We start from the raw sequence: 26,736 nt of genomic DNA on the forward strand, positions 1-26,736 counted from the left end.
TCAATTTAAATAATTAATTAGATAACTGTTATTTAATATAACTTTTCTTTGTAATGCTGTTTTGTAAATTTTATGCATGCAATGACATTATTTTGGAATGAACCTTGAAGACTATGCTAAGTGAAGTAAGCCTGACTAGGGATAAATAGGATAAATAAAAAAGGACAAATACTATATGATTCCACTCACATGGGGTATGTAGAACAGTCAAATTCATTCACAGGAAGTAGAGTGATGGTTGCCCCAAGATGGGAAAGGAGGAAATAGTGAGTGGTATTGTTAATGGGTGTAGACTTCCAGGTTGGGAAGATACAGTTCTGTAGACGGATATGGTGATGGCTATACAATAATGTGAATACTTAATGTCACTGACTTGTACACTTAAAAATAGTTAAAATAATACATTTTATGTCACGTATATTTTATCACAATTTAAAAATCCACAAGAACAATGCAAATATTTTCATCTCACATTTAAAACCCACCTTATTCCATAAGGAGTCCACAGACCTCCCCTGGAGGGTCTGTAGCACAAACCTGGCTTAAGGCCTCCTGATTTTAAGGGATTGCTTTTCCTGATGCCTGGTACATATTTCCAGTATGTTTTGCTTGGAGGAATCTTTCTGTCTCTTCAGGGGTCAGCTCAAATGCCACTGTCCTTTGGCTCCTGTTCTGTCCCCAGGGCTAATGTGGGGATGCAGTCTTCATATTCCTCTAAGCCTATCTCTAATATCCCAGTTGGATCTTATCACCTGCCAAGAGCCTAAGGCCTTGAGGCCTTTCCCTCTATTTAATTAAAGGGTTATTTGCCAGGTGTAAGAAAAGCATTTAGGCAATATTAGTACCAGACTGAGACTTTCTCATTGATGCAATAGGGAAACTTGCTGTATGAGTCAGTATTACTCAATGCCTTGTCTGGACATTGATACATATCTCGTGGTCACTTTTTCACATTTTGTGCTACATTACATAATCTTATGATATCTACAGAACCCGGAGGTTAGTGCTATCAGGCACAGCATTTTGCAGATGAAGAGCTGAGACTCAGAAAGAGTAAGTTGACTTGTCTTATCCCAGAGATATTTTGCCATCAAACATCTTCCAGAGTGGCAGGATTCCTTGGGAGTAGCCCAAGCTGCATTTGATGAAGATCAGTCATTGGAGAATCTGATTCTCATTGGAGAATCTGTCTTTGAACCTGACAGAGGAAAATGAGGTACTAAATAAGTAAGGACTTTGGATCCTCAGAGTTGGAAGGGCCCAAACTACCTAGTTTGTCCCACCTGTTTTAGACGTGGAAACTCTTGCGTCAACACCAGAATAGTAATAACCGCCACTGTGCTCTTGACGTGGATTATCTCAATGATTCTGAAAATTTCATCACTGTGGGCTTCTTTTATAATTTTGGGCATATTTGAATGTTATTGATACTATGATCTACTTAGTGCTGTTTCCCCCTTTAAATGGATCTGCTTTTAAAACCTAAATCCATTTACTCACAAAGAAAATTTTATACTACTTCTGTGAATAGAAAACCACTAACCATAAAAATTATTCCAATAAAAAAGAAAATATGTATTAAGTTCTACCTAGATATTGTTGCCTGCGGTGGGATTCTGAGCCTGAAGTCTTCACTCCCTTTGTTAAAACACAGAGAACAAAACAACAAAAATAATTAGTACTTGTTAAAATAGCATCAACTGGAGACTTTCTTGATGTAATTAGGAGAATTCAAAGAGAGCTAAAAAGGACCTAACACACTTACTCTTTGAGTCAGTGCTATTTAATGCCTTGTCTGTGCATTATTTCAAATCATTTTCAATACCACCCATGGTTTCTGCACCTCTGGAAACACCCCATTATCTTAGCTCATCCTCGCAATAATCCTATGAGATAAGTACTAGTACTAGGACTAGTTAGTACTGCCCCATTTGTTGGATGCACAGCCAGTCAGGCATCCCTGCGCTCTCTGTCTCCAGGGTGCCTGACCACAGTGATATTCTGTTCCGTGGTCGCAACTACCCATAAAAAGAGCCTTTGGCAGCATCTTGTGGGTCTCCATAAATCTCGCAGGTCCAGATGTCCATCCAGGAATAAACTCCACTGCATGGAGTCCCGTGGTGAGACGGACTGCAGGCTTGCAGCCCCACACCCATGCGCCGGCAACGTGCCCCTAGGAACACAGGACCAACTCCAAATTTAGGAATGAAGATAATGTTCAGGCAGGAAAGGAGGAGTGGACAGGAGAGGAAGGAAGTGAAAGCAAGTGGTGGAGAGGACAAGGGGAGCCTCAGGGTCCTCATTTGGAAAATGGGGCAAGAAGACCTGCTTCACAGGATGGTTGATTGTTGGGAGGATTTGAACACATAGCAGGTGCTTCACTCTCCCTCTCCCCTTCCTCCTCTCTCCTCCGGCCCATCTCTGTCCCCCTCCCCTCCTCTCCCCTCCTCTTATTTCCTCTCCTCACCTCCCCTCTCTTCTCCTCCCCTCCCTTCCCCTCTTCCCCTCTCTCATCCCCTCTTCTCCCATTCCCTCACCCCCATCATACAAACTCACAGACACACATAGGTACTCACATAGTTTTAAAAGTGAAAATAGGGAATTTGAAGCCAAGGTCTGCTCTGACATGACAATAAATAGGATGAGGGAGGCAAGAGAGTCCTGAGAGACAGAGTCCCCTTGAGCTTCAGGGAAAGCTTCCCAGGAGCTGGAGAAAGGCATCCCTCAAGAGCTATCATCTGACATTGACCAGGAGGTCCCTCACGGCCAAACAGGCTCTAATAGTCATTCCACCACTGGAACCTCACGCCTTTGAGGTAAGCATTGTTCTCTCTTCTGCAGTTTCTGTAAAGAAATGCAAGAGCTGGCACACAAAGCAGAAATGCACATTTCAAGCACTTTCTTTCAACAGAGGCCTTGGGAAAAGGGGGGGACCACAAGAAATGGAAGGAAGAGGGGAAAGGACAGGACTCAGCCAAGGTAGATGCTTCTCATTCGCACATGGGCTCCAGGGTTCTGAGGCTTCACATAAGCCTAAGAGTGGGAGAGGAGGTGGCCCAAGCCTGCAGAAGGACATGATTCCTGTGGCATGTGACTGTATATCAGTTTCCTCCACATCAGCCTCTTATCTCCTGTGGGTAGAAAGGCAAGGCTGATGGGAAGGCCAGATTACACCCCAGACTGGGCCTGCTTCTCATCGCTGGCAAACCACTTCCTTGGACTCCTTTGACCTTGGCACATCTGGCAACCTGGTGGGCTTTTTCTTGAGGACCAGGGAAAACACAAACCCAGACTTGTGTGGGTGTGTATGATCCGTAAATACTCCCAAGGTGCTGATGGAAGTTCCAACTTGTTCTGTGTCCCCAAACAAGCTCGTCCCCTCCCTGGGCCTCGGTTTCCTGAACTGCAAAATTGTGGCAGGGAGATAAGGCTAGCTGATGTCTAAGAACTCTTCTTGTCTTGAAATTAAAACATTAATAATAATAGGGGAACTGCTTTCACCCCCAGGGGGGATAACCAGGGAATGCACAGAGAAATATTTGTGGATATTCTTGCATGCTGAAACCCAGTTTCTGCAGAGCCAAATACCTACGTACAGAAAAATCCAACTAAATGGCAGATTATCCATTATCAGCCTAAGAGATGGAGTCATGCAGATTTAAGGGCCATATTTATTTGCTCGGAGTTAATGAGCTTAATCTGACCCTATACATTGGCGTTCAGGCACTGGTGGCCTTGTTTCTTTTGCACTGTACCATGTTTTTAGAAACTGAGCAAACAGGCCAGACATGGTGGCTCATGCCTATAATCCCAGTGCTTTGGGAGGCCGAGGTAGGTAAATCACCTGAGGTCAGGAGTTTAAGACCATCCTGGTCAACATGGTGAAACCCCATCTCTACTAAAAATACAAAAATTAGCTGGGCATGGTTGTGGACGCCTGTAATCCCAGCTACTTGGGAGGCTGAGGCAGGAGAATCACTTGAACCTGGGAGGGAGAGGTTGCAGTGAGCTGAGCTGCAGTGAGTGCAGTGAGCCACTGCACTCCAGCCTGGGCGGCAGGGGCAGGGGTGGAATGAGAAAATATTCTAGTAACAGAAGACTTCCTGTGAAAGTTTCAATATCCAACATTTCTAGAAAAGCCTGCGGATCTGATGGCAGTCAGCTGGAGCCAAGGAGAGGGTGTGCCTGTTTGTCATAGGCACAGTCTTCTCCTCCCAGTCCCACTAGATGACATTATTTTCTCTTGTCACCTGCCTGGCCCAGGTGTTTGAGTTTGAGACTACGCATTAACAGAAAATGCTCAAGGCAGAAAAGAAGATGCCCCTGTTGGAAATGTTGCCCTCCCAGATGAATGATGCAGAAACACCCACGCGCCTGCTCTGCCTTTGAACAGTCAACCTTCCTGCTCTTGTTGGCCGTGAACAAGGCCTGATGCGTGGATGCCTGAGCCTTTTGGAGAACTGGCTGCCCTGGTCCTCAGAAAGGAGTGTCAGCCAGTGAGGGCTGGGGCCCATATGCTTCCCAGAAATGTCCCAATCTCCCATTTGTTTGGGCTTTCCTGCTGGATCTCTGTAGCACCTACTGCCAACTGGTGGCTTTTCCTTTTCCTCTGCCACAGGCCTTTTACCAAAGTGTGAAATTGCTTTCTCTTTCTTTCTGCAGGTGGATCTCCACGTTTGGTGAAAGGGTTCTGCTGAGTTGGGGTGGAGGCTTTTGCAAAAGTGATTTTTTCAAAAGGCTTTTCCCTCTCTGACTTTCAAGACCCTACCTACCTGCCTCATTTTCCTTCTCCTCTCCTATCTCTAGCCTGCTGTGTGTCAGCATGGGGGAGGCGGGGGACAGCAGGGGACAACAGAAAGGGAAGGTTTTCAGAGGAGGGAATACTTGACATGGCTGTGGTTCTATGGCTAAAAATGGCAGGAAAGTCATGCGAAAATGAGAAAAGAGCCTGTAGCAGGCCACAGAGCTAGGAAGGTGCCAGGGATGTTAAGGGAGCATGTGGTGAGTAGAAATATAGTGTGCCCGTGAGTGTAGGTTTCAGGGGAGTGTTGGCAAAAGGATGGTGATGGTGAGGAAGGATAGGCATGGCCCAGAGTCCGAATGCCATGCTACACTGCTGGCTTTGATCTGAGGTCAGTGGGAGCCATTGTAAATTTAAGCCAGAGAGCAATGTAGTCAGATCTGAGTTTTGGAAAGACCAATGGATTGACTGGAGGAGAGACAAGAGACAGGAGGAGCAGAGAGAAAACAACAGCAAGAGTCCATGCAGGAGACAAAAGTCTGCATTGGCAGAGGCATGGCTCAGGGGGGGCAGCAAGTCGGCACCGTGAGAGGGACCCTTCCCTGGGTCACATATGCAGGGAGAATAAAAGGGTAGAGCTAGAGACAGCACCAAAATGTGTAACCTGGGCTCCTGGACGACGGTGACTCCAGTAAGACAGAGGAGGAAAAACAGCTCTGGGGAAAGTCCAAAGTCCAATGAGTCTGGTTTTACACTTAGATCTAAGTACAGGTTGAGTATCCCTTATCTAAAATGCTTGAGACCAGAAGTGCTTTGAATTTCCGTCTTTTTTGGATTTTGGAATATTTGCATTAGGCTTACCAGTTGAGCATCCTAAATCCAAAAATTTGAATTCCGAAATACTCCAATGAGCATTTCCATTGAGCATCAGGTCAGTGCTCAAAATCTTCTGATTTTGGATGTTTGGATTTGGGATGCTCACCCTGTAATTAATATGTGAGACAAAGATGGTTCAGGGGTTGTAGGATCAGTTTGCTCACTCTTCAATTTATGGGACTATATGCATGTTTTTCAAACTCATAAAAGATTCGTGTTGTATTGGTCTACAGAGCACTTTGGAATCAAGGAAAAGTCATTTTCTTTCTTCCTTTGCTGCCTTGGAGAGTCACATTCAGCCTCCAAGCCCTGGTTGAAATGTCATCTCTTCCAGGCAGAACTACCGGCCTTCCCCGTGTACTCCCTGTTCTTATTTCACAGCTGTGGACCTAGAGTTCACAGTCCAGCATCTCCCTCACTCAGTGATAAGCATATTGATTTAATCTTTAACCCCCCCATCTGGCACAGTGTTTAATATATAGAAGGTGTTGCTAAAAGTTGAAGAATGAATAAATAATATTTTTCATATCCTTCTTACAGCTTTAGATTCATGGCACAGAGAAACCCAAGAGCTTGTCCTAGATCACACAATGATCTTAGAGCAGACTCCTAGGGCTTCTTCTCCATCTTGGCCATTTCCAGAAGACTTCACACTCAGGTTTTCCAAAACATGTATTTGCCCCATGCAGTTATTTATAAATTAGAGCTCCCTTGGAAATTCGAGGATTTCACAACTAAATCTAAATTTCTTTTCTTTTTCTTTTTTTTTTTTTGAGATGGAGTCTTGCTCTGTCACCCAGGCTGGAGTGCAGTGGTGCGATCTCGGCTCACTGCAAGCTCTGCCTCCCAGGTTCATGCCATTCTCCTACCTCAGCCTCCTGAGTAGCTGGGACTACAGGTGCCTGCCACCACGCCTGGCTAACTTTTTGTATTTTTAGTAGAGATTGGTTTTCATCGTGTTAGCCAGGATGGTCTTGATCTCCTGACCTCGTGATCTGCCCGCCTCGGCCTCCCAAAGTCCTGGGATTGCAGATGTGAGCCACCGCGCCCGGCCCAACTAAATCTAAATTTCTTATTTCTTTTGATAAGTCAGGAAATCTGGAGACATTGGACAGGCTCCTCTTCCCAATTCACCACACTCCCCACCATGCCCCGAGACTTCCTCAATACCAGGGGATGTGTTGTTATGTAATACCATGTTTGCACTGTTGCTTTTTTCTTATATAGAGGACCACAGTTGTATGGCTGTGGCTTTAACAGACATGGAAGCAAAATGAACCTAGAATGAGACTCATGTTTGGAGAAGAATGAGAAGGAACACATTTTTTGGTGGAAGTGAAAATTATTCCTATGTGCTATCTTTAAGGTGCAAAGGACTCCTTACTTCACTCATTTTCACATGCACTCTCTTTGCTGTGACTCCTGTGACCAAGTCCCCAGGCATTGAGACTCATCCCATAGAGAGGCAGTAGGGCACAGGGGTTAGGAGCATGGCCCTCCTGGGTTTTCTTTGGCTAAGTTAGCTTGGGTAAAGTTAGCAAGTTTTGTTGGGCTGGGGTTAAGCTCCTTAACCTCTCTTTCCTTCAGTGTCCTCATCTTCAAAAGAGGGTGATGATAATAATAATACCTATCTTGTAGGTGATTGTGAAGATGGAATGAAACAAGAAATGTAAAGAGTGAATGAGGCCGGGCACAGTGGCTCATGCCTATAATCCCAGCATTTTGGGAGGCTGAGGCAGGTGGATCACTTGAGGTCAGGAGTTTGAGATCAGCCTGGCCAACATGGTGAAACCCCATCTCTATTAAAAATACAAAAATTAGCCAGGCATGGTGGTGTGCACCTGTAATCCCAGCTATTGGAAGGATGAGACATGAGAATCACTTGAACCTGGGAGGAGGAGGTTGCAGTGAGCCAAGATCGGGCCACTGCTCTCCAGCCTGGGAGACAGAACGAGACTTCATTAAAAAAAAAAAAAAAAGTGAATGATAGCACCTGACACCTGGTGAGGAGGCAGAGGACAGGAGTATTTTTGTCATTATGGTGAGTGATAACATACCGACTCACTCATTAGATTTATTTGGTAAATGATGATCGACTTAGTGACAAAGAAGGTTGATGCCTTTGAGATGTGCCAAATCAAACAATTTGAAGGTTTCTTGGTCCATGTCAGTGGTTCTCAATCCTGGAAGTGGATGGGAATAATCTGTGTTGATCTCCCCAGATACTAGCCTGGGGACCCACCAAAGAGCAATTACACCAGACCCTCCAGGGGCAGGATTTGTGGCCCCCAGAATGATGACAACTATGCCAGGTTTTGGTCAGGATGGGAAACTCTCCTCAAGTCAGGTCAAGGTCATCCACAGTCCTGAAACCAAGTGCCTCCTTACGTTACACACCCTCAGTGCCTCATTTACCTGCCCTGGTCCCTGTCCTGCCTCAAACCACTAAAACAGAAACTCCATGAGGGCAGAGACTTTTTTCCCTATTTTTCTTTCACTACTACCCCAGTGCCTGGACCAGCAGTGTGCATATAATATGCTCTTGGTAAATACTTATTGAAAGAATGAATAAACGGATACATGAATAGGCCCATCTTCCAAAGTTTCAGATTGCAGTCACCTCTTTGCTAGAGACTGCTGGATTTTCTCTACACAAACCAGAAGAGTGGAGTCCTAGACTTCGGATGCTCAGTGTTTCCAGAAGAGACCTTCAAGGTCAGCTGGGACAATTTCTTTTTTTTTTTTTCCAAACCATGTCTCATCATCATGATATTTTCCTTGCCTGCATCCCACTTGAGCTGTTATTTCCTTAATGGTGGCTTTACATCAATTCATGCTTACTTAGAAACATCTGTCTGACAAAGAAACCCTAAAAAGATCAGTTCTGCCAAGGAAAAACTATCACTTGCCATAAATAGAAAGGCAACTGTGAAATTAAGTACAAAGGAAAGAAATCAAGTTATGAAATGGAGTTGGATGCTGATGCCTGCTGAGGATGTGAGCCTGGGCCTTCCCCTCTTATCATTATGAAGAGAGGGTTGAAAACATTGCAGAGGTGTTAAAGAGATATTAGCATTGGATTGAGACTTTCTCTTAGAGGGAGTCAGAGGCTAGAAAGAGTTCAAAAGTGATACCTTTATCTCTCTGAGTTAGTACTGTTTAATACCATGTCTTTGCATGTCACCCAAACCCATCCGTGTGCTACGCAACCATCAGTGGTATTCATCCCACTAGAGAAATCCGTAGTTAGTCCCAGCTCCTTATTTTGTAATACTTAGGTCCAAAGAGGCCCAAGTTCATATTCATTTATTCATTCATGCATTTGTTTGACATCTATCAAACACCTCCTATATGCCTGGCACTGTGAACTAGACAGGCTAAGTCCCAGCTATTATGGGGCTACCAACCCAGGGTCAGAGGAGGGGCTATACCTCTGGTCCCCGACCCCTAGTGCAGTGCTCCTTCTCTGCCCCTTCTCAGAAGGTGTTTTTGTAATCCCCATCCACACCCTACCCTCATGGGTGACTTGGGCACTTAGTGTTGCATTAACATCATTTCCTTTTAATAAAGCAGCTACATTTTCACCCCATCCCGGGCTCCATGTTCCTGCAGCACACACATCAAGAATGCTGCTAATTTCAGCGTCTGGCTTCCAGACCCAGACGTCAAAACAACTACCTTTCATCTCAGGTTTGTAACACAGAAAACCTTCAATATTGGGAACAGATAACCTCGAAGGTGGGTTCATATCTCTCAGCACAATTGCTGTAACTTAACTCTGCTGCACCCGATCAAGGCTTTCTCTCTGCCTCGTAGGTATTTTAATACAAGTGTTCCTTTCATTTGGCTGATTGAAGGTCTCCAACCTGCAATAAATGAAACATCTGATCCCCTTGAATCCAAATAACTTTTTCTTTGATTTTCTTTTACTTGTATTTCTTCTTCCTTTGTTCTACAGCCCGAGTCAAATTTCCCTTTAGAAATTGAAAGAATGTTTGTGGGTTTTTCCTGCTTTTTTTTTTTTTTGAACCAAGCTCTAGTGCAACCACTGGTTCATGGACTAGAATATTAAGATCCAATTCAATGGCAGACTGTCTCCATCCATTTTTTTTTTTTTTTTTTTTGCCGTCATCCCCCCAACCCACTTGTGGGCAATGGTTGTACAAATTAGCCTCTGTGTACTAGTCACCGAAGCTGGCTTCCAATTAACCCTAGGCTTGAGAGAAAATAAGATTAAAGATTCTTCCCCTCCTGAAAGGACTAAGTTATCCATGCACAAAGGCCTACATGTTGGCACCTGGCTATGGAGTTGGGCATTTAATTGCCTTTGTAATGACTCAGGCCATCTGCATGGTATTGGGTCCCCAGTTTCAGGTAATGGGCCAGAGGGGTCTTGTTAGTCTCTGGAATGACCAGGCCATTTGCATTCGTCACTTCGAAAGGCAAGCAGGGTCTGTGAGAAGCTGGTGAAGCTCTTTGTGTGTTCACATCTCTGATTGTGCCCTGTGTCCACACTTAGCCAGGACATCTATCCAATTAGTGGTCTTGGCTTTGTGTCTGGGGTGGCTTGAGCTGTGGGTAACAGTGCTGATTATTACATGCTAGTAAGATTGTCTCCCTCTTTGAAGTGGTAGAAAGGTTTGTCCCTTCGGGGTGATTAGGTGAATATCAGAAAGCAACCACAGGAACATTTTGTGGTACTTTGCTAAGGTCTAAATGTTTTTCTCCTCCCACCAAAAATTAGTGGTTGAAACCTCATCCCCAGTGTGATGAAATGAGGAGGTGAGGCCTTTGGGAGGTGACCAGGTCTTGAAGGCAGAGCCTTTATGGATGGGATTAGTACCCGTGTAAAAGAGACCTCAGGGAGCTTGTACACCCCTTCTGCCATGTTGAGTACTCAGCAAGAAGATGCCATCTATGAGGAATGGACCCTCACCAGATACCCAATCTGCCAGTACCTTGATCTTGGACTTCCCAGCCTCCAGAACTGTGAGGAATCAGTTTCTGCTATTTATGAGTTACCCAGTCTATGGCATTTTGCTATGGCAGCCCAAATAGACTGAGACATACTCCTTAACCTTTGACCCACTTCTGTTTAGGCCCGGCCAGCCTTCCTGAGCCTGTGCATAGTCTTCCTGGCTCAAGGAACTCTCTCTACCAAGGTGCAATCTCCTAACTCCTGGCACTCATTTACCTACCCATGGTTGGTAGTCAGCCTCCAAGATGCCTGCAGTCATCCCTGCCTCCTGGGATTCATATCCTCTTCCACATTGTACCAGGATTGGGCTCTGTGACCAGAAAGAAAACAGCAGATGAGAGGATGTGTCTCTTCTGAGAATGGGTTAGAAAAGACTGTGGCTTCCATTTTGGATGACTTTCTCTCTCTCTCTCTCTCCTCTTTTCCTTCTTCTCTTCCTTGGATCTCTGGCTCTGAGGAAAGCAAACTACTATGTTGTGAGCAGCCCAGTGGAGAGGCCCACAAGACAACAAACTGAAGCCTCCAGCAACAACCCTGTGAAGTCAGTTTGGAAGTGGATTTTCTAGCCCCAGTTGAGCTTAGGATGACTTCAGCTTCAGCAGACAGCTTGACTGCAGCCTTGCTAGAGAGCAAGCACCACCCAGCTCTGCTGCTTCTAGACTCCTGACCTCAGAAATTGCACGAGGTAACATATTTGCTGTTTCAGGCTGCCAAATTTAGGGGTAAGCTGTTATGTAGCAATAAATACCAGCACACCATGTGAGCTCGTCTCTCAAGGGACTCTCTGAGGCTCCTGATGTTCCTGGTTGGCTTCCTCAATCTATGTGCTTGTTGTCCCTTAATATGTATTTTCAGTTCTTCCTTCATAAGAAACACCCTTAGCTTTTAAGTGGATCCTTGGCTGCCTGGAATAAACACCACATTGCCCCAGGTTCTCTGGCAGCTAAATGTGATCATGTGACTTAACCGTATTCTGGTCAATAGGCATATGTGGAAGTGGTGTGTGCAACTTCTGGAGAGCACCCTTACTAGGGGGATGCACCTTTCTTTCCACTTTCCTCCTTCCTGCAGGCTGGAACTGCCCATAAAGGCTGGCACCCCAGCAGCCACCTTGAGAAATGCAGCGATGATGCTGAGTGGCAAGGCAGAAGGCACAGGGTCCCCGCACCTGAGGATTGCTGCTCTGAACCTGGACCACCAGCCTGAACATCCCGCCAGGGAGGAGTAAAGCTCTGTTTTGCTGAAGCCACTGCTATTTTGGGGGTCCCATCTCTTCCAGCTGATTCTAACCTGAAATTGAACCTTAATTCAATCTGGCTGATCCATGAACAAGCATCATGCCTCGTGCTCTGTGTCAGATAGGTTTCTTAAGGGAGAATGTCACTTACTGGCAGTGATTTGTCAACACCAAAGAGGAAAAAATATCAGAGAAAGGTAAGAGAGAGAACAATAGAGAGTGAAAGAGAGACAGAGACAGGGGGAGAAAAAGAGAGAGAGAGAGAGAGAAAGCAGACTTGGTTTAATTTCCTCTTTGCCCTTATTACTTTCTGACATTTTCTGACCTTAATACCTTTGAAACTTAGCACTTCCCCCAGAAGCCTCCACTGTCAACAAAGCCCCAAGATTTCCCTAGAACTTTCCCCTCCCCATTGGCCCCATCACTCCCCATGGGCTTCTGCTTACCAGGATGCCCAACTATTCCTCCACAAACATAACCCTGCTCAGTGGGCCCTAACACTCACTAGTAGCATTGCCTTTCCCCCTCTGTTCTGCCCTCCTCCAGAGGCTCCCTATTCTCTGGATCTAATGTTGTCCCAGAAGTTTACCCCTCCCTGTCTCACCCAGGGGACCTCAAATTCTCCTGGTGGCTTCCAATGACCCAGTTGTGCCCAGATGCTTCTCCCTGCCAGCTTAGGCTGTCACAGCCTTCCAGCGGCCTCCCCCATCTTAGTAGGGTCTATTGTTCCTGTTCCTTAAGCCCTAGTAGTCCCTCCACCCGGTAGGCCCTGAAACTGCAATGTAGTCACCTCAGGCTGAGGACCTGCTCTGTGCAAAGGCCTGAGAGGGAGGTGGAGAGAAGCCAGGCAGGGGCCAGACATGTTAGCAGTTTTCCTAGAACAGTTGCTAAAATAGAGCAGACAGGGGTTATGGGATTTGATCAATAAATATTCATTGAGCATCTACTTTGTGCTGCGAATGATTTCAGTCATGAGGCACATAGCAGACCATAAAACAGAACAGGGGAAGCCTTCTTTAGAAGTGGTCCTGGTATATTTCTGTCAAGTGATGTATATTCACAAATTCACGCATCCACTCAATACGCATTTATTGAGCTCCTTCTGTATACGAGGCACTGTTCTTGTTGCTGAAAATACAAAACTGAACAAAACAGAAAAGCTCCTGCCCTTGGGAGCTTATATTATAGTAAGGAAATGAAATAAACAAACAACAAACAGCGAGTGCCTTCGGTCTTATGTTCCCAGAAGAAAATGCTGAGACAAGGGTTGAAGTGCAGGTAATTTATTAAGGAAGAGCTCCCAGGAGACATCCGTAAGGGCATAGGGAAACAGGGCAAGAGAGGGGGAAGAAGCCCAGCAAAGGTGCAGCTTCACACAAAGTCCCAACCTCTGCCTGATCCTGTGGGGAGCTCTGGGGTATAGATTACATCTCAGGGTCTGCCTGTCTTTGAAGCAGGAGTGTCGGGCTTTTATACTCCCACATCCATTGGCTACAGGCTGGATGGGTGAGGGGGAGTAAATTTTGGGTACTTTTCCTCCTCTCTGCATGCCATGGGGACAAAGCAGCTGCAGAGGTTCATGGGCCAGCACAGGAAGGAAGTTCCAGGTGTGAAACTTTTAGAAGTAAAATGCATAGGGCCAGGTGTGGTGGCTCACACCTGTAATCCCAGCATTTTGGGAGGCCGAGGGTGGTGGATCACCTGAGGTCAGGAATTCAAGACCAGCCTGGCCAACACAGTGAAACTCCATCTCCACTAAAAATACAAAAATTAGCCAGGTGTGGTGGTACACACTTATAATCCCAGCTACTTGGGAGGCTGAGGCAGGAGAATAACTTGAACCCAGAAAGTGGAGGTTGTAGGGAGCTGAGATCATGCCACTGCACTCTGGCCTGGGCAAGAAGAGAGAAACTCTGTCTCAAAAAAGGAGAAGAAGAAGAAGGAGAAGGAGAAGAAGAAGGAGAAGCAGATGGAGAAAGAGAAGGGGAAAATGTGCGTAGAGGCTGGGGGTGAGCACACAGAATCAGTAAAAGGGACCTGAGGGATGCATCCATGCAATAGATTCATTATAATATGATGACAGGTTTAAGAAACATTGAGGATTTCACCACTCCTGATCCCTCCCTCCATGCACAGGGGCATCCCGAGGATCTCCATGTCTCTGTTTCCCTTACCTTACTCTGTCCCAAGGGAGGTGACTTGGCTGATTGATAAGGATTCTACGAGGAATAAACCAGATGCAAGCAGCTCTGTTCTGACTTCTGAGTACAGAATGATAATAGGGGAAAACGGAGGAAGGCAGGGAGACCAGTTAGGGTGCTCCAGCAATAGTCCAGTTGAGAACTGATGGGCACTTACACCAGACTCTTCTGCAATTATGGATGATAAATGGTCAGATATGGAATCTATTTTGCAAGCAGAGCCCACAGATTTTGCCAGTGGAGTGGCTGTGTGGTAGGGGAGGGGGTGGTGGCGATTAGGGATTCTATAGCAGCCACTGTCATGCCACATCCATGGGTCCTCTCTTCACCATGTTAGAGGCCCCACTTCTAATGGCTAGCCTGTACATTTTGTTGCCTGAGGGCTTCCTCTGACCACTGGAGCCCACTCTGCCCATGTGTCCAAAGTAGGCCAGAGGATCCCTCAGGGGCGTCCTAAACCGATGACTGACAGGAGATGGTGTATATGCAACCCAGTTCTGTCACCCCACAGGGGAGGGACGTCACTCTGAGGCTTGTGCTCTGCCCTGGCTCCTAAAGTCCCCAGCAGGATGAAGCTCCAGTAGTTCATATTGATAACTTGCTTGACAACACACCCTTCATGGGGTGCATTTCTTTTCCATCTCGCTTTCCCACTTCCTCTCACTACTTCCTGAGAGCACTTTCCAAACAGACTATTCACACTCAAAGCCTTGCCCAGGGTCTGCTTCTGGAAGAACTCAACCTCAAAGAGCTACTGCTAGAGCTTTTGGCTGGATCAGCTAGAAGGGGGGCAGTGCCATTTATTGGAAGAAGGAAGAAGTGTCAAGACTGCAGATTGGCCACATTGGGTCAGAGATGTCTATTGGCCATTCAAGCCAAGCTGTTGAGTGGGCATGTGGAAATACAGGTCTGGAGAGTTGAGAGTAATGGTCAGCCTGGGAGAATAAACCTGAACACAGAGCATGCTCGTATTTTTCTGTGTCTACAGTAGAGCCCTGCACCTTCTGACTTTCTGTCACTACTGGCAGAGAAGACAACACCGACAAGTATAAGTCCAGGCAGGCACCAAGTCCAAGTTACTCTGATATTTTCAAGGAATGGCCAGGCTCAACAGGACCCTGCTTACCCAAATGCACACACTGCTGGTGAGGGGGCCAGGTGGCTATTTGAAGGTGGACACCAGTGGGTATTATCTGGAAGAGCTCAGCCTTTAAAATCAGTCAGCCCTGGGCTGGATGTTTGGCTCTGTCACTTCATAACACATCGTCCTTGGACAAATCCACTAACTTCTTTGAGTCTTAGTTCCTCCATCTGTAAAATAATGCTGATAGAGTTATTGGGATGGTAAGATTTTTAAAAATCATGTCATACAGGATTCAACTAAAAGAAGCACCTAATGCATCTTACTTAATTCCCCTCTCATGAAGGAAAAAAAGCTATTTTTTTCTATTTCTTGTCTGCATATATTTCTTTGATGGTTTTTAAATATTTTTTGATGGCTAATATAGTGAGTGAAGGCAGAAGGACATTGCGAAGACACCAAAGACAGAAGAGCTTTGATCTTAGTTGTTACCTTTGAATGTTCCAGAACTACTGCTACAACAGAATAAGCCCAAGGTGATTTAGACAGAAATCTCAGGATGCTACATATTAGCCCCCTAGTTCACTGCAATAAAACGTTTAGGTGGAGGCCAGACATGGTGGCACACACCTGTAATCCCAACACTTTGGGAGACCGAGGCAGGTGGATCACTTGAGCTCAGGTGTTTGAGGCCAGCCTGAGCAACATGGTGAAACCCCATCTCTAAACAAAAACAAAAACAAAAACAAAATTTAACTGGGTCTGGTGGTGAGCACCTGTAGTCCCAGCTATTCGGGAGGCTGAAGTGAGCAGACAGCTTGAGCCCAGGAGGTCAAGGCTGCAGTGAGTTGTGAGTTGTGATCATGCCACTGCACTCCAGCCTGGGCAACAGAGTGAGACCCTGTTACAAAAAAAAAAAAAAATTGGGAGAATTGAGAGACAGATATATATAGAGAGACTGATCAACTAGTTCTTCCCTTAGGGCCTAAATGCCACCATAACTTCTTGCATGCCCATTACTGGGCTGTTGACACAGCATTGGCACATGCCACACATTGAACCACAAATATCTGAGTTGGGCAGGGGATATTTCCAGACCTCTTGCTCCTGCTGGTGAAAAAGCCTTTTGAGCTGGAATCTCCATTCTGCAGTGGCAGTATCCTGGCTCTGGCTTTCAGAAATCCAAGCTCAGATGCGGAGAGGAGGACTTTGCATCTGTGAAAAGCCTCAATGTCCCCTTCTTGAATAGGTCTAGCTTTAGCCACAGGGGTGTCCTGACTCAAGCTCAGAGTCTCCCGTTGTTACACCCTTTAGAAGCTCAGCCCAGGGCTGCATTGGGGGTGTTTGTAAGCTCTTTAACATGTCCTGTAGTTAGTTTTAAAGGGTCTCCTTGTCCTGAAAGCTCTCTAAACAACAATCATCTCTTTCTCTTCCTTCTTCATTTCTTTTCTTCGTTTTTCATCTCTGGATTTGTTTCAACCATGATTGGAAACCTGCTGTTGTGAGTTTGCATGGAGGAGGTGAAGCCTTCTCATGTCCTCCTGCTTGTTACTTGCAGGAAGGCAAACATCAAAAGGCACTGCGCCGGCTCCCCACGCGGCCCAGATCTTCCTGTATAATGTGGAGAGGAAATTGGTGCCTTTGTGCTTCCCTTGCTCAGATCATATCAATTCAGTTTTCCCCTTCACTTAATTTGTAGTTTGAGTCGTCCTCGCAGGCACAGCAGTGGTGGGTGCGGAGGAAGGTCAGTACAGGGAGAGGAAGCAGGCTGGATGCTGGGGCTCATAGAGACGCCGAAGGATTTTGGAAACGATGGGAGGAAAGGGCCAACCTAGCGGAGGGTAAACCCCAGGTCAAGGGATTGGAGAGGTGCTGTGGCATTAACCCCAGATGCCCCTGACTCAGCTACTTTCCTTTTCGAATCCATAAAATGAGGAGCTTGGGATAAAACCCTGTAAGTCCGTGATTGTACTCCCAGTTCTGTCTCTTAAAATATAGCCTGGGCCACATCACTTAATCTCTGGGCCTCTATGGTGGAGGTTGTAAGGTGACTTAATGAGTAACATCCATGAAGGTGCTTAGCTGCTCCTGAGAGTATGAGAGAAGCCCCCAAAATGGCATTTAAATATACATCTCTTTTTCTTTACCTCTTGTGTACACACAGGGGGTGGGTGCCCAGGAATTTCTTCATTTGATATATTTATTATAGTAAGCATTTTAGGCTTTGTGGGCCATATATAGTCCATGTTGCATATTGTTTTCCAACCATTTAAAAATGTAAAAACCATTCATAGTGTGCAGGCTATGCAAAAACATGTAGTGAGTTGGAGTTGGTCTGCAAGCCGGTTTGCCCGTTCCTGCTCTAGAGACAAAGTGGTTGTATTCAAAGGCTAGCTTAGCCACTTACTAGCTGTGTGACATTGGACAAGTCACTTAACCTCATTTAACAGATAATTTTTATCTGTTATCTGTTAACAGTCATTTAACAGATAATTTTCTTTATCTGTTAAATGGAGATTGTAACTTCCTTTCTCATAGTGACACTATAAGGATTATACATGTATATGACACTTAGCAGAATATTTGGCATATAGTTAACATTTAATAGTGGTTATTGTTGTTGTCTCTAATTTGTAGCTGGGAATTTGGGGGCTGCATAAATGAGGACTTGGTTGGAATAGAAGGATTTTTTTTTTTTTTTTTTTTTGCCACAAGGTCAAGAGGGAAGGGATCTCTGAGAACAAGGCCCAGGTCATTTCTAGGCTCAAGATTCATTTATTAATTCACCTGTCCACAGACATATATTGAGGGTTTATTATGCCAGGAACTGTAATAAGGATTGAGGATGCAGCAGAGTATAAAACAGGCAAAATTCTTGCATTTAAGGAGCTCATATTCTCATGGTGGTGGAGGAAGATAGATGATACACATACAAATAAGGTAATATGCCCAAGCTGATAAGGACTATCAGGAAAAATAAATCAGGTAGGGGTTTTGAAAATGATGGATTTACATAGGGAGATCAGAGAAGACCTCAATGGGAAGAATGATATGAACAGAGTCCTGAAGGAGGGGAGACAGTCAGTCATGTGGATGGACCAGAAGCAGCAAGTGCAAGGGCCCTGAGCCTGGAACATATTTGGCCTGCTGCAGAACAGGGAGAACACCAGTGAAGCCAGAGTCAAGTGTGCTAGAGAGAGAAGGTCGATCAGATGCCAGAGAAAGGGGGACTTGGGGAAGGGGTGTATACCATGTTGGGCCTTTCAGGTCATTGTAAAGTCTTCCTGTACAAGAAAGCTGGGAAGGTGGCCAGATTCTTCACTCATTTCCATTGCAGTCATTTGTTCTTTTATTCAACTTATATTCATAGCAGCAGCCACTCTGTGCCAGACAGCATTCTCATCCCTGTGCCATAGCCATGCACAGAGATGAGAATCACCTCTGCTCTAAAAGAGCTCTAAATCAAGTAGGATTAGTTAGCCATTAATCAAATAAACACATAAAAATGAGACCACTCCTTGGAAGGATGATGGGGGGATGACAGGGAGAACTGACATAGTCTGGCATTCTGGGAAGTTGCCCCGAGGAAGGGACGGTGGAGTGCAGGTCTGGGTGTTAGGCAGCTGGGAGCTCAGCCCCTTCAAGGAGCTCTGCAAAGGCCAGTGTGGTGAGAAGGTGGAGAGCAAGACCAAGCCTGGTGGGAGCATGAGGCCTGGAGTGGTGGGCAATGAATGGCTGGATCTCACAATGAATGGCTGGCTGGATCTTACGATGAATGCCTTGCGGGTTGGGCCAAGACCCTCTTCTCCTTCTCCTAAGAGCAAGGAAATCTCAGAAGTGAGTAGAGAATGGCATAATCACACTTGCCATTGGAAGAAGTCACTCTGGCTGCCCTCATGAAGGGGGAATCGGAGCGAATTTGAGGTCACCAGTGAAGAAGTTATTACAGTTACCAAGTTGAAGAATTACTTTGAATTACAAGTTGAAGAGTTACTTTGATAAGAGTTGAAACAGGGAGGCTGAGGAGAAGTAGATAGACCCTAGAAATATTTTGCAGGTAGGATTGGAGAACTTGGTAGCAGATTAGCCATGAGGATTAAGGAAGAAGGAGCACTAAAAAGCCTCTGAGGTTTGGGATTTGTGTCCCCAGAAGAAGAGTGATCAGGATGTTGGCAGGAGGGTTGAAGCCTTGACGGTTCCCATTGCTGTAATCTGCCAGAACAGGGCTCCGGGAAAGGTAAGGACCATGGCTAGTTCCCTGTCCTGCACCTCGCCCTGCAACTGGTTCACACAGCAGGCGCTAGATCCCTGCAGAGGTGAGGGTTCCTTCAAGCCAGTCCTCCTCCAGAAAGTCAGGAGAGAACCTGGAAAACAAGTGGAATGGGTCGAAGCAGCATGAGATAAAAATTCTATTTGGAAATGGTGAGCATGAGGCTTAAACATCTGTGGAGTTTCTACAATGAGCTTTGCAAAAGTGGCTCATGATTTTACTCATCAATTTCTCGAGGTGACTTTTGATTGCCACCGCCCTGGCCTGGTTCAACTCCTCCTTTCCCTGTGCCCTTCCCTTCCTCTCTCCTCCAGGATCATCCCTCCATTCCCTTTTAGAGGTCACCTTGAAAAGGACCCTGGGAGCTCCTTTCTACTTCAAGGCCAGTGCACATGCTGCCCCGTTGGCTATGGAACCTCTCCTCTCCAGCACACTGAACCTCTATAGCTCTTCTCTCAGTTAACTCCTTTTTGTCTTCGTCTGCCACTTGTCACCTGCTCAGGTAGCTTCCCTGATCCCTTTATTTGTGTCATTCATTCTCAGAGCATCCTGGCTTTTCCAGTGCGGCACTTTTCACAGCAGTCGTTAATTACTTATTCTTATTTTCTCCCCTCTCAGTAGTTTATGATCTCTGGTGCCTAGGACCATGCTGGCATATAGATGTGTGCAATGAATGTTTGCTTATGAATGGTTAGGGAATGAATGAATGGGCCTGGGTTGTGCAGTCTTGGGGTTGATGCAGCCACCAACCAACTTAAATCATCCAACGGTGTTTTAGAAAGAACAGCTTTTGCTTTACATCTCCTAAGCATATCTGCATTTTATGAGACAAAATAAACCTTAGGCTAAAGGAATGCACCTCTTGTAATGGAGAAAATATTTTAAAGATATTAAATGCTTGTGGTTTTCATTCAATGCCTCTATAAATCATGTTCCCTACAGTCATTCCACCATTATTGCTCCAATGAAGGGTGAATGCCACCTTGAGAAGGAATATGATATGGGGTGGGAGAAGCCCAAGCCAGATGAGAAGAGGAGGTGGGAAGCCACTTCCTGTCCTGGCAGCAGGGGAGAAGAAAATGAAGGACACAAATTTGGAGGGGAAGCAGGCAACGTGCCACAGGTGTTCTGACTGCCCACCTAGGGAACGCATGCCAAGGCCACAGTCTCCATGTGAGCAAGAGCATCACCTGGAATGTCCAGATGGGGTAAACCTTGGGAGCAAAGTGGAACAACCACTCTCCAGCAGGCTCCAGGGAGCACTTAGAGGGCACAGTGTGGATGAGAGGTCTCCTCTCTCACTGTCATAAACACAAGTACTGCAAAGGACAATTTTAACTGGGAGGAGACAGTTCCAACTGAAGAAACTGAGTCATCTTTAATGAACAAGCTTAAAATATCCACTTCTGAACCCATCACCCAACACACATTGCCACTGGCAAGAGGCATGTGTAGATGTTAAGATCACTTACAGAAAATAAAAGAGCCACCTTTCCTTTGTGCATCTAAGTAGTAGCATGACTGAAATTGCAAGTTTTCCCCCGACATCCTCTAATGGTGAAAGCCTAGGCCTGGATTACTTACATGACACCTCAGGACATTTGCCTGTTGTCCCTATCCCAGCCACCAGATAGTACCCAGCATGCCTTCTTTCCCTTCTCCATATTGTCCTTTTCCTCCTCATCTTCTTCCTCTTTTGTAGTAAATATGTCCAGCACCGAATGACTACAAAAGTTTTATAACAAACATAAAATGGGGGTAATGGGGCTGACTTGGATAGCTTGCTATCTTCCAGCCCAGCTTCCCAGCTCTAGACTCTTTTGTCTGAGATACTGGTGCATAGGAAACATCAGCAACCAAGGGTGTGTGTGTGTGTGTGTGCACGTGCACATGCATATCTGTGTGTGTTGGAGTGGGAGGCTGTCTGCCTTCATCCATGTCTCTTTGTTTCCACAGTGGGTTGTCTCAGCCTCACCTGTTCATACACAGACACGGGGGCCTCTGCACCTTTCAACCAGTCCCCCACAAAGGGTCTGTACTCTTGGGTTCTTTAAATAAGCATGCTAACTGCATTTTTCTCTTGTGGCCACCCTTGCCCACAAATCCTACTGCTAAGTGAACATCCTATCGTTCCGTCCTGGATCATCCTCCAGCTCACTCCAATTACTTTCTACTCCTTCTAGGAGTTAAATATTGCTGTCATGACTTGACCCTTTTGAAAATGTCTGATGCTTGTATCATAAAACAATGGCAAGGCACTTTAATTGAATCTTTTTTTAAGTGCATACTGACATCTGATACAGAATAATAATGCTTAGCACTTGCAGAGAACTTTTCATCTTCAAAGCACTTTGCTACCATTAAAGGCCACATTTACTGAAGATAGATTCACTTTACTTTGTGTCACACTGAATCACATCAGACTGAATTTGGAGGGGACAAGGAGCAAGGGGCTTGCTTGGAGTGCTGAGTTGTGCTTGAAAACAATCTAAAAATAAGCACTGGAGAGCTCTCAGAATAATTGTCATTTCCATTCTAATTCCCCCCAATTACGTTCATTTTATTTCTTGTTTGGGCAGGATCGGCTAGCTTACACTGCAGAAACAAACACTCCCACAATCTCAGGAACTAACGATGTGAGAAATTTATTTCTGACTCATGCTACATGTCCAGTGGGCCAGCTGGGACTCTGTTCCAGGTCTCCCCTGCACAGGGGACCCAGGCTGAGAAAGTAGCCACCATTTGGAACAATGACAAATGGCGTAAGAGAGAGAGATGTGAATCATTCACTGACTGACTCTTAAAGCTTCCGCCTGGAATTCTCACGTCACTTCTGCTCACACTTCATTGGCTGAAACAGGTCACATGGCCACACCTATCAGCAGCCTGGGACCCATCGCAGCCTTCCTAAATATCTCTAAACCACCACTACTTTTCTCTCCCTCCATTTTCACCCCCACCACCAGCAGCTTCTCTCCTTGACTAGACTTCTGCAGAAGCTCTCATCTGATTTCCCTAAACTCACTCTTGTTTCTTTCTCCCATCTGCCCTCCATCCTCCAAGAAGAGTGAATTTTTCAGTTTGCAAATCTTATTTCATTGCAAAATGAAACCTACTCACCTCAAATCAACCTCTTTCATTGACTTTCTGTTACTCTTAAAACTCAGACCCGGCCAGGCGTGGTGGTTCATGCCTGTAATCCCAGCACTTTGGGAGGCTGAGGAGGGTGGATCACCTGAGGCCAGGAGTTTGAGACCAGCCTGCCCAACATGGTGAAACCCTGTCTCTAGTAAAAATACAAAAAATTAGCTGGACATGGTGGCAGGCATCTGTAATCCCAGCTACTTGGGAGGCTGAGGCAGGAGAATTGCTTGAGCCAGGGAAGGCAGAGCCTGCAGTGAGCCGAGATTGTGCCACTGCACTCCAGCCTAGGCAACAAGAGCAAAACTCCATCTGAAGAAACAAAAAAACAAACTCAGACCCAAGTCTTTCCTGCAGTCTACAGTGTTCACCATGGCTGGACCCTGGTACCCCTCTGCCAGCCACATCTCAGGCCATGATTCCCATCAGTCTCCTCTAAGTCCTGAACCACAGGGTCTTTGTACTTGCCATCCTCTCTACCTGGAAAGCTCCCCACTCCCAACACCCTTCCTCTAGGTAAAATCTGATCATCCTTCAGCTTCTAGTCAGTCACACCTTCTTCAAGAAGTCTCTCTGATAGCCTTTGGCAAGCCCAACATGAGTCTCTCTTGCATAATTCTCACTGCAATGAAAACTGTATAGCATTTGTTTGTATTATTAATGGATGGTGGAGACCTTGTTTTTGTTCAGTGGTGTACTCCCACAGCCTAATCTCATAATGCTGGCACTCAGTAAATATTGATTGATCAAATGAATGAATGAATGAATGAATGAACAAATGAATGAATTTCTAGTCTTTCCTCCAGTTCTGTCTACCCAAATATTCAGCTAAACTTAGGCTAATTCAGGTCAAATTCAAAGTCCTTTGTGTGTAACTCTCTTGTGATGTTTTTCACATGCTTCCTTATTCCACAATCATTGCAAGTCTGTCTTTCCTTCTCTTGCAGTACCTAATACCTGAGGAGACTTGGTTGTCATACAACTTAAAACATGGTTGCCAAATTGACCTGCGGTGCCTGGACTTGATGCAGAATGACACTTGTAAGGCATCCCTGTTGTATCCTGCAGGATCTGGCTCTGCCCATCTCCCTGACTACATCTTCATCTCCACCTTATTTATCCCTCTCTACTCATGACAGCAGTCTTGCTCTTCCAACACAAGCTTATTCCAACCTCAGGCCATCTGCACTGGCTGTTTCCTCTGCCTGGAATGCTCTTCCTCCAGGTCTTGGCGTGATTTTCTCCCCCTCTTAATTCAGGTAACTGCTCAAATGTTACCTCTTCAGACAGGTCTTCTTTATTGAAGTAATACCCCTAGCCTTTCTCTCTATTTCCTCACCCTGCTTTAAAAGATTGTTTATTATGGTTTTTATAAAGGCATTCTATATATTTATTTGTTTATTTTCTAACCTTTCACTGGGAAGCATATTCCATAAGAGTAAGAGCTGTCTCTCTTGCTTATCACAATCTCCACAGCCTCTGGATGGATGCCTAACACAGAGAGGTTCAATGAACACCAGTTATTGTTTATGGTTTCAATGAATTGGCTAGTTTTGTCACTGAAGGAAATAATCAAGAGATTTAACTTGATTGGTGTTTTAGTCATATTGTAATAGATATTTTGTCATTCCCATAAAAATGGGAGGAACTGTCTTCCAAAACCCAATTTATTTGCTCTCTATTTCTCTCTCCCTCTGTCTCTTTCTTTCTCAACCAATTGAAGGCATATGCATACATACACATACAGCACATACTCACAACAACTTTATTAGATCATTAGTTGAAGGGATGGAAAGTTGGTAATCTTTGATTTTGTTCTTCATATGTTGTAGATTTCAAATAAATTAAGTTAGTTCCAAGAAAACAAAGTCCGAATTTTGCAATTTTCTGAGAATTATTGGAACCATGTCTTCAACACGAGATATGAGTCTATAAATATTTTCAGCGCTTGGTGTACTAATTACATTTTGGTGCTGATTCACACTTAAATGCTTTCATATTTTCACCACATGCCTGTTGAAGTGTACATATTTTTTTTCCCAGAAAAGCACATAAAATACAAATCTTTCTACTTCAAAGCAGCAGCAGAGGAGTTAGAGTTCTAAATATTCTCTGATTTGGAATGGTGTTCCACTAGCATGAAACCAACATTTCATCAAAGTGGTTTGCTTCAATCAGGATTGTACCTGTGAGATATAAATTATAAATCATATCTTCTGTTTTACATGGGAAATGGGAGCTCTGAGGTGGATCGTGCTTGAACAGATGGGCTTGAGGTAGTTTCATGTCTTCTGCTGCTTATGTTTTGCTTCTAATGTCATTTTCAAAGATTCCATCATTAACTTCAGAGACACTAGGCAAGGAGCCTGCAGCAACTAAATATGGGTTTTGACAAAGGTTCTAGCAGCCAGACAAGGCAGGGTGGCCTATGGTGACTGGAGAAGCACAAACAAGCAGCCTAGAGGGGAGGGCAGGAGACAAGGGAGCTGGGAGAAGAACTGGGACAGAGCAGGAACATATGCCCCCTCCCTCCTTCTCAGTTCCTTTCCCTCAGACAGGGAATAAAGGGAAAAGAATGTGGAACGGAGTAGCAGAAGTCCTGGATTTTAGATCTAACTCTATCTGCAACCCATGGTTAATTCTGAGGTTCTGTTTCTCACCTGGAATATAAAAAGATTGGACCAGGTCTGCACTGATATGCTGCAATTCTGCTGTGTGAGTTGTTAAATATGGAAATCCTGGTTGGTAAAAAGCCCTCCTATATCATTTTCCAGAGCTCCTATAACAACCACAGTCTAGGGGATTTAAAACAATAGAAATGTATTTGTATTTGTCGGTTCTCATGCTGCTATAAAAAATACCCAAGACTGGGTAATTTATAAAGGAAAGATATTTAATGGATTCACAGTTCCACATGGCTAGGGAGGCCTCACAATTATGGAGGAAGATGAAGGAAGAGCAAAGGGATGTCTCACATGGTGGCAGACAAGAGCGAATGAGATCGAAGTGAAAGGGGAAACCCTTTATAAAATCATCAGATCTCATGAGACTTATTTACTACCACAAGAACAGTAGAGGGAAACCAGCCCCATGATTCAATTATCTCCCACCAGGTCCCTCCCACAACGTGTGGGGATTATGGGAGCTACAATTCAAGATGAGATTTGGGTGGGGACACAGCCAAACCATATCAGTATTCTCTCGCTGCTCTGGAGGCTAGAAGTCCAAAATCAAGGTATCAGCAGTTGACACCTTGCTCCCTCTGCAGGCTTTGGGAGAAGAATTCTTCCTCATCTCTTCCGGCTTCTGGTGGCCCTCGTGTTCCTCGGCTTGCAACAGCATCACTCCAACCTCTGCTTCTGTCTCTCCACAGCCTTCTTGTCTGTGGTTCTCTCTATACCTTCTCTTTAGGCCCACCTGAAATCCAGGATGATTGCATCTTGAAGTTCTTAACTGCTTACATCTGCAAAGACTCTTTTTCTAAATATGGGCACCTTTCTGAGGTTGTAGATAGATATGAATGCTGTTGTGGGGTGGAGGGGACATACTATTCCACCCACCATGTCCCCTGAGTGCCTCTGCTGCCCTAGCTTTCTTATTACTTCCCTTGGGACTCCTTGAAACTCCTCTAGATCCAGCAACTGAAGTGTTAATGCTTGGCACTGCATGGTGCCCTGGGATGAAGCCCCAGGCCTCTGTGCAGGACTACAAGATCCAAGGGCCCTTTCTGCTTGGGCATTCTGACCTACACGAGGAGTGAGCATGGGTGAGCTCAGTGAGGACTACAGAGACTTCAGAGTTACGTAGAGGGAAGACAGTGATTGGGGAGCATATTCTAGAGAGACTGGGGCCCTGTGTGATAGTGGTGGTGGTGATGGTAGTGGGGTGTGTGTGTTATGTGTGTGCATGCATGAGTGCACATAGCTGTGATGGGGATGTGTGCCAAGAATAACCCCTGCTTGGCAAAACTAGATGTCCTGGTGATGTGGCTGGGAGAAGTGTGTTTCCTACACCTCAACCATTCCTCATGCTGTTCCTTTGTCTACAGTGCTCTTCTTCCTCCTCTTCTTGGGCTACGCTCCCATGCTTCAAGGTTTTCTGGAATTTTATTCAGACCTGTTGTGCTGAGGATCCACTTCCCATCCTTCCCCTGCAGGAGAGGGAGGAGGCTGCAGCCTACACACTACATTTCCCAGAGCTGGGTCAGCTGG

General features: G+C 45.4%; 1 protein-coding gene and 1 long non-coding RNA gene across 2 annotated transcripts in view; one reads left to right on the forward strand and one right to left on the reverse strand.

Annotated features, from left to right (window-relative positions):
• The window catches only part of LOC115830954, a 35,380-nt gene extending 23,540 nt beyond the window's left edge, over positions 1-11,840 (forward strand). The window contains exons 5-7 of the long non-coding RNA XR_004026502.1: positions 9,188-9,307; positions 11,053-11,136; positions 11,667-11,840. This is a non-coding gene — a long non-coding RNA (uncharacterized LOC115830954). The remainder of the gene's footprint in view (positions 1-9,187; positions 9,308-11,052; positions 11,137-11,666) is intronic.
• Positions 1-26,736, reverse strand: part of MMP2 (matrix metallopeptidase 2) — a 115,966-nt gene that overhangs the window by 67,589 nt on the left and 21,641 nt on the right. The window lies entirely within an intron of this gene.

This window comes from Nomascus leucogenys, chromosome 2 (genome assembly GCF_006542625.1).
Source record: "Nomascus leucogenys isolate Asia chromosome 2, Asia_NLE_v1, whole genome shotgun sequence".
NCBI classification, from domain to species: Eukaryota; Metazoa; Chordata; class Mammalia; order Primates; family Hylobatidae; genus Nomascus; species Nomascus leucogenys.